Below are 8,876 nucleotides of genomic sequence, written 5' to 3'. Positions count from 1 at the left end.
AGCTGTTCTCTCTCCTGGATAATATTTATTATAAAAATTTAAAACAAGAGTCTCCTCGTCAGTTATACCAAGTGCAGTTCTATTTAATCCATTAAACCATAATTTGGCTTTTCCACATAAAGAGAAAGGAAAGAGAATCTCCCTGATTTGGTTCTGTGTGACCCCAGGCCAGCTTGCCTGATGGTATTACAATACTAACAGTAGTCTGCAATATGAAGATTTGGGTCTTCACCCTTAGCTCCACTGAATTGCTCCTTTCTATCATCGTGATAAATTGGGGTTTAATCTCGAATTGTACCCCATCAAGAGCCGGAGTGGGAGTAAGGTGTGGAAAATCTGTAAGCTTTGGCTGTGAATAATCACTGAGCTTCTTAGGTACCGCCATCTCTGATTCTGGATCTGAAGGTATCTCTGAGTCGCTGGAATTAGTTGGAGGGTCTCGGCGATTGTTATTATCACCAAAACCCGCCAGGATTTGCCTGTAAAATTCTTTTGTCTATGGAAGGATCGTTCGTTCTCAGGATCGAATGGGATATAATCTGATCTGGAACACCTAGGCATAAACAAAGAACCAAAAGAAAATATGACACTTGCCTCAAAGAACTAACGTTCTCTGAGACAAGAAGAAATAACCTAGACTACAGAAAACAATCAGAAATAAAAATAAAACCGTTTCCTCGGCAACGGCGCAAAATTTTGACAGGCTCAAGTCGTATCACCCAATCTAAAGTAATTCCTATATCCTCTAACTAATGCAGATAGGGAAGTATGGTCGAATCCACAGGGAAACTGGTCTTTCTATTCCTAATTAGTTAAAGCAATCTAAATTATTAAGTAACAAAATAATATTATGGTGAAAGGAAACTAAACTACGGAGAGTAAAAGTAAAGAAGAATAAGAATAGAGAAAATCAATGAATAAAAGACCTAGGGCATAGGTTCACCAATAAACAATATTCCAGGGTAAAACATAACAATCAATCATCAATGCATCAATTAATCAGATCATAAAGGGCTTTCGCTACGTATTACAATCACAGAATTAATTTACCGGTATTAAATCTCATATCTCGAATCTCGACTTAACCATTTATAAATTAACCTGCCTATTGAAACTAGACCTAAACATTAATTCTCATCTCCCGAATCTCGAATCAATATTGTCAAACTCATGCATAAAAGATCAGGCCTAATCTAGTCACAGAGCATTAAATCAACCAATAGAAAATTAATCTAGCATTGATAATCAACAACAATAAATTACCCCTTCATATTATTCATGGATCCCCACAAACCCTAAAAAGAAAACTATTCATACATAATTAAATCTAAACTAATCAAAGCAATAAAATAAGACATGATCGAAGGAATAAAATAAATAACTGAGATTAAGAGAAAAGAAATCGTTACCAAAGTTATCGGAATTAAGAGTTGAGTAAAGAACAAAGTATAAAGTGTAGAGAGAGAAAATAAGCTAAGTAGAGAGAGAAAGTCTAAGAGAAGAAGTAAGAAAGAGTAAAAAGAGATACTAAGCTTGCTTAACAAAATCGTACTTATACTAAGAAAGTAATCCTAAACTAAAACAAACTTAAACGACGCTTAAAATCTCCTAATGTTGACACGCGCCCGATTGGGCGAGGCACCACCCGATCGGGCCCGCCTTTTTGCTATCAAGTGCATCTCTCGCACCCGGCAGGGCGCAAATTTGGGCACCAGCTGCTGATACAATTACTCCGCCCCGCCCGGTCGAGCGCGCCTTCGGGCGGGAGCTCTCTTGGCCGGGTGGCACTCGTGGGCTACAATGGACTCCTCGTTTGGGCTTGTAATTCAAGCCCGAACCAAATATCCTCCTTGGGTCTTGAATACTCGGTCCAATTGCCTAGGAATCTCAAATGCTAGGCCCTTAATCACCGGTTCAATGGCTCTAACCGGCCCTGGGCTATAAATCTGGTCGTGCTCCTCCAATGCTTGTAGTTACTCCATAAAATCCCGGGAAAATGTTCCGAAAGTGCAATTTCCTACAAAACTCCACCAAAACTACGAAAACACTAGAAAACACCAATTAGTAAAAAAAGTGGCTTTATAGAGCCAAAAATACTACTAATTATAACCAAGGGACGGGGGTAAAATACTATATAAATTAGACACATCAAAGTACTTCATACATTGTGATGTAGTGACGATTGATCTTGATATGACAAGGCATGCTTCAGCAATGTGTTAAGATTTCATGACAAAGGGCTCCTAAGGGAAGTATATTTGGTCATGTATCTGTGCAATGTGTGAAAGTGACACTAAGGTTAGGCCTCAAAGGCTAAGTGTATGGAAAGATATTATTTTGAGAAGAGCCAAAAGATGGTGACTCTTAGGCTAGGTACGCTAACAATGTAGGGGTCTAGGTCTAAGTAGATAGGGATGAGCATAGGGGATTCCTTGATATGATCATTTATGAAAGTAGATATGAATGAATGAATTTTTATTACGGCTGCACCTTGATGTGAGGTTGCCTACGTATCCGTTAGGAATCAGGCCGAACGTAGCTCTAGCCGAACCTCGCACAAGTGTGTGTTCACCTCAAAAAGGTCTTTTGAAGGGTTATAACGTGATTAGGCTAAAGGTTTGAAGAAGAAGGGGATAAAGGCTCAACACCCTAGATAAGCCCCCAAGGTGTACGTGCAACCTTGCTTTTGAATCTTTATATTTTATGCTTGAGGGTTTTAACTCTTTTTTAGCTCTCTTTTCTTTTTTTGTTTTTGCATTTTTTTATTTTGAACCTTTTTTATAAGTGTGGGAAATCCCGATCATGCGATCTATCACTCACTTGGCATTCATGTTTCTCAGGCACGGTACTGAGCACTCGATAAGAGACGCAATCTGAGACGTGATCATATCGAAGACATTTTCATATCAAAGACATTGGAACACTTGCCCTTTTGTACACTTTTATTATTTTTTTATTGCTTTTTTATTTATTTTGATCTTTTGAAATCACTCAAGCTTTTTAAAATTACATAAGTTGCACACTATCCCATCCCAAGGTTAGGTAGATGTGGGTTGAAGAAAGAAAGGTCAATCGTTAGACGAGGCTCAAAGTGGTTTATCAAAAAGGATTGTATATTTGAAATGTGAAAGGAGATATGATGTGGCTAGCTACAAGGGGTGCCTCAAATCATTGGTATACCTTGTGTTTTGTTCGAATTTTTTTTTTTTTTTTTTTTTTTTTTTTTTTTTTTTTGCAATGTAATGATCATATGTAAGGAAATAAATGCTCATTTTTTTTAAAAAAAAAGTAAAGGGTAAAAATCAAACTCTAAGAAATAAATTAAAGGAGGATGAAGGGTGTCTATGCTAGACTGATTGGGGAAAGGGTTTTGAAAAACATAAGAAGAAAGCATGAAATCTTGGTGAGAAGCTTGCCTTGTGCATTTGTTTCATCATCACACTCATTTTTTGTTTGTCAATCACATGACTCAAACTCGATTCAACATGCATGGATGGAAGAAGGTAGGAATAATGAAGGTTGTGATATGGATAAAGCATGTAGAGAATGAAAAGATGGTGTAGATGGAGAGATATGAAAAAATTAGGAATAGATCGAATGTACCCCAAACTCAAATGACGGAAAAAATCGACTCATGCATGAACCTTAGACATGGTCATGGTGACATATACACAAAGTGTGTGCTACGACTAGTGAGTGTAGGTGAAATGTTAAGACTTGTGTCATGACCATGTGGCTAGACTATGTGACTAGAATCAAGCCAAGACTAAGTTAAGACTTCAGGTATATGCATTAAACAGGACAGGTTGTGGTATTTTAGTCATAAATTTTGATCTGAGACTCTGATTGCGATGAAACCAACGCCAAATTAAAGATAAAACTTGGGGCTACAGATCCATAGGTTGTAAAACCCGTAAATCTTCCTAGAACTCCGGCTATGACCAAAACAAGTTGACGCTTGTGCAATATACGGGAATAAAATTCGGGTTGACTTAAAGGAACTATGACTCGATTAAAGGTATATTTTTTAGCTCAAATTAATCAATAAATTAATTAAGCAAAGCCCTTTAGTCATTGGTTAGTTTATTAAGACTTATCTACAAACACAAGTTAAACCAAACGGTTAGTTTAGTCACATAATAAGTATGCACAAGTAGTCAAGTAGTCACAACATGATGCAATGAGTTTGCAACCTAACCATGGCTCTAGTTTTCTAAATTTCGGGATATGGGTTAGTCAAAGAGGGTCCATGGTTATGAGTCCGGATGCACCGCGCGGAAGCCTTACCTTTGGAAGGGTTGTCGCAAGTGGATGGGACCTCGCGAGTTAAACTCGCTTCCATGGTTTGGTGAATTCAACATTCTCGAATGTACCCTTTGTTGCTCAGAGCGTTCAATCGGCTAGATGGAGCATGAATTCCCAGTGGGTTATTTCCATATGTAGAACACATATGGGTTTCAGAAAAGAGAGAAAAACTCAATCAAAAAGTAGAATCGAGCCAACAGTGCTAGAACTGGTCGAAATAAGAACGCATATTTCTGGCTCGGTATTGGAAGAACGCAGCGCCAGCCAACAGAGACTGTCTCCGGGATATGAGCCCTGTCGCCTGGCAACAGAATTTTCGCTCCGCAACAGAGCCATATCTTTAGTGACAAGCTCTGTTTTCTAGACGCCAGTTCCTACATGCCTCAGCAGCTGTCTGCGTCCTTAAATTTTCTAGTTTTTCGCAGCATTATTTCGATTCTAGTTGTGAAAGATATTCCTCAAATTTCCTACGTGTAAAAATCCTATGTTTTTAACTCATTACGGATGGTCTTTCCAATGAGAACCTTTTTTTATCCATATGACAATAATGTTAATTAAAATTACGGACATGAAATACTTAGAACTTTTCGAGTCTCATCCACTCATTCTAAATCATTGCCAAAATAAATTTCAGGAATTAAAATAGAAATCCTCCCCAGTGGAGTCGCCAAAAACTGTAGGGAATATTTCAAACATTACCCCAAACTTGAACCCCACTGTGATCATACACTTAAGTATGGTGGCGTCCAAAGGGAAGGAAGCTAGAGCAAAATAGTCGCTAACAAGTTTTAGGAACTTGTAAACCGTTCACAGGGTGAAGGTTACACCCCTTAACGATCTATGAGATCGTTAACTCCAATAGGTCTAGAACCAAGATTGGAAGTTCGGGGATGAAGGTACAAATCCAATCTAAAAGAGAAAGAACCTGCCCTAATATTAGGCCTCTACTTTATTCTTCTCGTATTCATGTGCGCTTTCTAATTAACATGCAATCAATAGGTTTACCCTAAAGCTGTTTAATCTATGTTGGTTGAATATTAATGCACAAACAAATCTATTATTGGCGATCACTTGAATTATAATCATATTTACCCTAAATAAGATTATTAATTATCTTATTAAGCGTGATTACAAGAACAAATTCCCTTTAAACATGCATAAAAGGCGTGATCAAGAAATAACAATAATAAACATCAAGCAACGTAATAATCATAATAATAATCATAACAATAATCATAACAATTATGAAAATAATCATGTTAACAATAAAGCATAATAATAGCAAGATCCTAGGCATGATACTAACAAGATTAATAACAAACCCTAACATATCACTAAACAATAAAGATCAAAGCTTTAACCCTAACATGATACTAACATGTTATTAAGAAAGAAAATAAAAAGCATCATAGAAATCATAATTGATATAATTAAGAAACTTATTCTTTACCCTAAATATCATACTAAGAAAAGCATCCTAACATGATACTAGGAATCAAAATAATAACCTAAACATGTTTTCAATATCCAAATATCAATTCAACAATTAAAGTACTTACTTGGATGCCTCGTATCTCTTTCTAATAACAAAATACACACGTTAGTAACTTCAAGGAAAATAATAAAATCAAAGAATTAAATTAAATAATTAGAAAAAGAAAGTTTAGACTAGATTTGGGACCAAACCCTCAGAAATATCAAACCTTTCACGTCTAGGTCAAAGGCAATTTCGAACTTGCCTAGGTGTGTCTAGATCTTGTGAATGCGGAATTTTTTTGTAAAAAGGTTGGTTTAGAAAAAGAGAGAGAGAGAAAGTATCAAGATTTTCTTGATGAGAGTTGGTTAAAGTTGATGGGAATTGATGGGAATTAATGATTAAAAACGGAGGTCTAAGGACGCTATTTATAATGAAAACAGTCCGGATTTGATAAAAAAGAATCAGAGTTCGAAGAGGAATAAAACACGCCGCTGTCGCCGGCGCCGCAAGACAGTTTTTGCGGATTTTGTTTTTATTATATCTTTTGATCCAGAAGTCCAAATAAGGCATATAATATGTCGTTGGAAAGCTATTAAAGTCTAATTTTCAACCTAATTTGAATCAGATTAAAAGATTTTGTAGATAAAAGATATAGTCGAAATAGTGGAAGGGTGTCAGTTTTGGATAGAGTTTCATATTCCATTCATATCTTTTTCGTTATAGCTTGGATTTAATATTATAATATATCATTGGAAAGATAATTTTAAGATCTATCCAACCATATAAAATTTGGATAAAGATTATGAGACACGAAAATAATATCTGAACATATTCCATCTCGTACAAAACAAGGGTTCTTAAAAGGAGTAGTTTTATTCAATTTCAAACTCTTTGAAACATAATTATCAATCCTAACTCTATTAGGATTTAAGAGAACCTTTTAGAGTATTCTAGAAGACTATAATCAATCCTAATATCTTTAGGAATGATAATTAATAATAGGCCCTCCTCTAGATCATTGGGATGTATGTAAGAACTAAACCGGGCCCAGTTTAGTATTTTGGTCATAACTTCTTCATTATTCATCGGAATTGGGCTTATAATATATCGTTGAAAAGGTCTTTTCAAATCCCATCCAAATACATTATTATTGGACCCTTGTCATGGACCAAACTAAACTGGAATGCACATTTTTTTTATAAATAGGGTAAGAAAAGAAATATTTTCAAAAACAGAAAGAAGAGATATTTTAATAAAAACATCTTCATCACTAGACTTTCCACACCTTCACTTCATTCGATTATGATTTAACGTGAAAGGTATTTATCACCGGGTTTGGTTTTGGGGAGACACAAATGGGTATCTACAATAATAATAATACAGAGTGCAAATAATAAATCATATCACACATAATAATACGAAATATCAAACATGTCCAAAGTTTCGTGTGATTACATATAATAATAATAATAATAATAATAATAAAAATTACACATACATCTCCAAATTTATATAGTGGGATTACATAAAATAATACAATTAAATTAAACATGCATCTCTAAAGAAGTTTGTTTGATTACCTTCAGGCACATAAAATCTCAAACTATAAAAGTCCAAGATTAATTTGTTTGATGAGGAACATTGTCAACACACTACCCAATCCTTTACTCGTACAATACAATTTCATGAATATATGAGATGCATACTATATCAAAAATAATAGTTGACCTTGATTTTTAGATAATATAATTGCGAATTTGCTTCACAAAACACAAAGAAAGTTCATGAATTTTTTTTGTGAAAGTCGGAATAGCAATAGAGGATAAAGCTAAAAGGTGGAGTACATGGAGGCAAAGCTGAAAATAATTGGGTATAAATAATATTTATAGTTTTGTAAACAAAGAATCCTACTAGATATTACTCCCTCCGTTTTTAAATACTTGCCCCATTTTTATTTTTTGCACTATTCATTTGTCCTACTTTGACTAATGTTTGTGATTTATACATAAGAAAAAATATAGTCTTGTGGGTACTTGTTGGAATCATCTCAATGAATAGATTATTAATTTTGAGCTGTTGGAATTTATACTTATTGATAATTAAAGATATTAGTGATCAAAGATTAGCATCGACATGCGTGTCCAAGAGAAATAGAGCAAGTATTTAAAAACGGAGGGAGTAATAGGGTTAAAAACACTTTATGAACTCTAAATAAAAATATGAGATTAAGAATGTTATAAAATAAACTATATTTTTATAAAATATATTATGTAAAATCATAAATTATCCGGGTATTACAATAATCGATCCCTCCTAAAAACAAGTTTCATCCTCAAAACTTAAAATAGAAAACTTTAGAGTATTACAAGCGAATAATAAGAAAATGTTGCATTTAAAATAACACATAGGTACTCCCTAACCTTTTGAATCGATTTGTTGATCTGATGACTCAATTCAAATTATTCTAGGTCAAATACTCCTTTCACGAAGTATCCAAATCTTCTCTAATCTAGGTTTTAAAATTATTTGATAAAGTTTTTCGAGCCCTTTCTCTAAATAATGTTGGGAAATTATCTAATTCCCAAATTACAACTACTCTTTTTTTAATTCCCACCGAATCGTCCACGTCAGCTAAGGAAAACAAACCGTTTTTTTTTTTTCTCGATCCAGCAACAAACTGCTACTTCAAGTAGCGGTTTGTTCTGTAAGGTTTTTTTTTTTTTTTTTTAAAAAAAATATCTATAAATAAGTAAACCGCTATTTGAAGTAGCGGCTTTTAGTAGCACACCGCTACTAGAAGTAGCGGTTTTCTAATAAACCGTTTTAAAAAAAAAAATTCCCAATGAACCGGTGACGTGGACGGTATGGTGGGATTTAAAAAAAGAGTAGCTGTAATTTGAGAATTAGATAATTTCCCAACATTATTTAGGGAAAGGGCTCAAGTTTTTCTTATACCTACTGTTTATGGTCAATTTTCAACCGCGTCCTGACGCACGACCTGTCGCACGACAATGTGAGACGATGAACGAGCTCATAAATGATTCAACGAAAGAGTGGATCAACCAAGGCTTAAGATAGTACTGCAGCTATTTCT

This window comes from Chenopodium album, chromosome 8, assembly GCF_948465745.1.
Source record: "Chenopodium album chromosome 8, dcCheAlbu1.1, whole genome shotgun sequence".
Lineage (NCBI taxonomy): Eukaryota > Viridiplantae > Streptophyta > Magnoliopsida > Caryophyllales > Amaranthaceae > Chenopodium > Chenopodium album.
Note: the sequence above shows the minus strand (reverse complement) of the source record.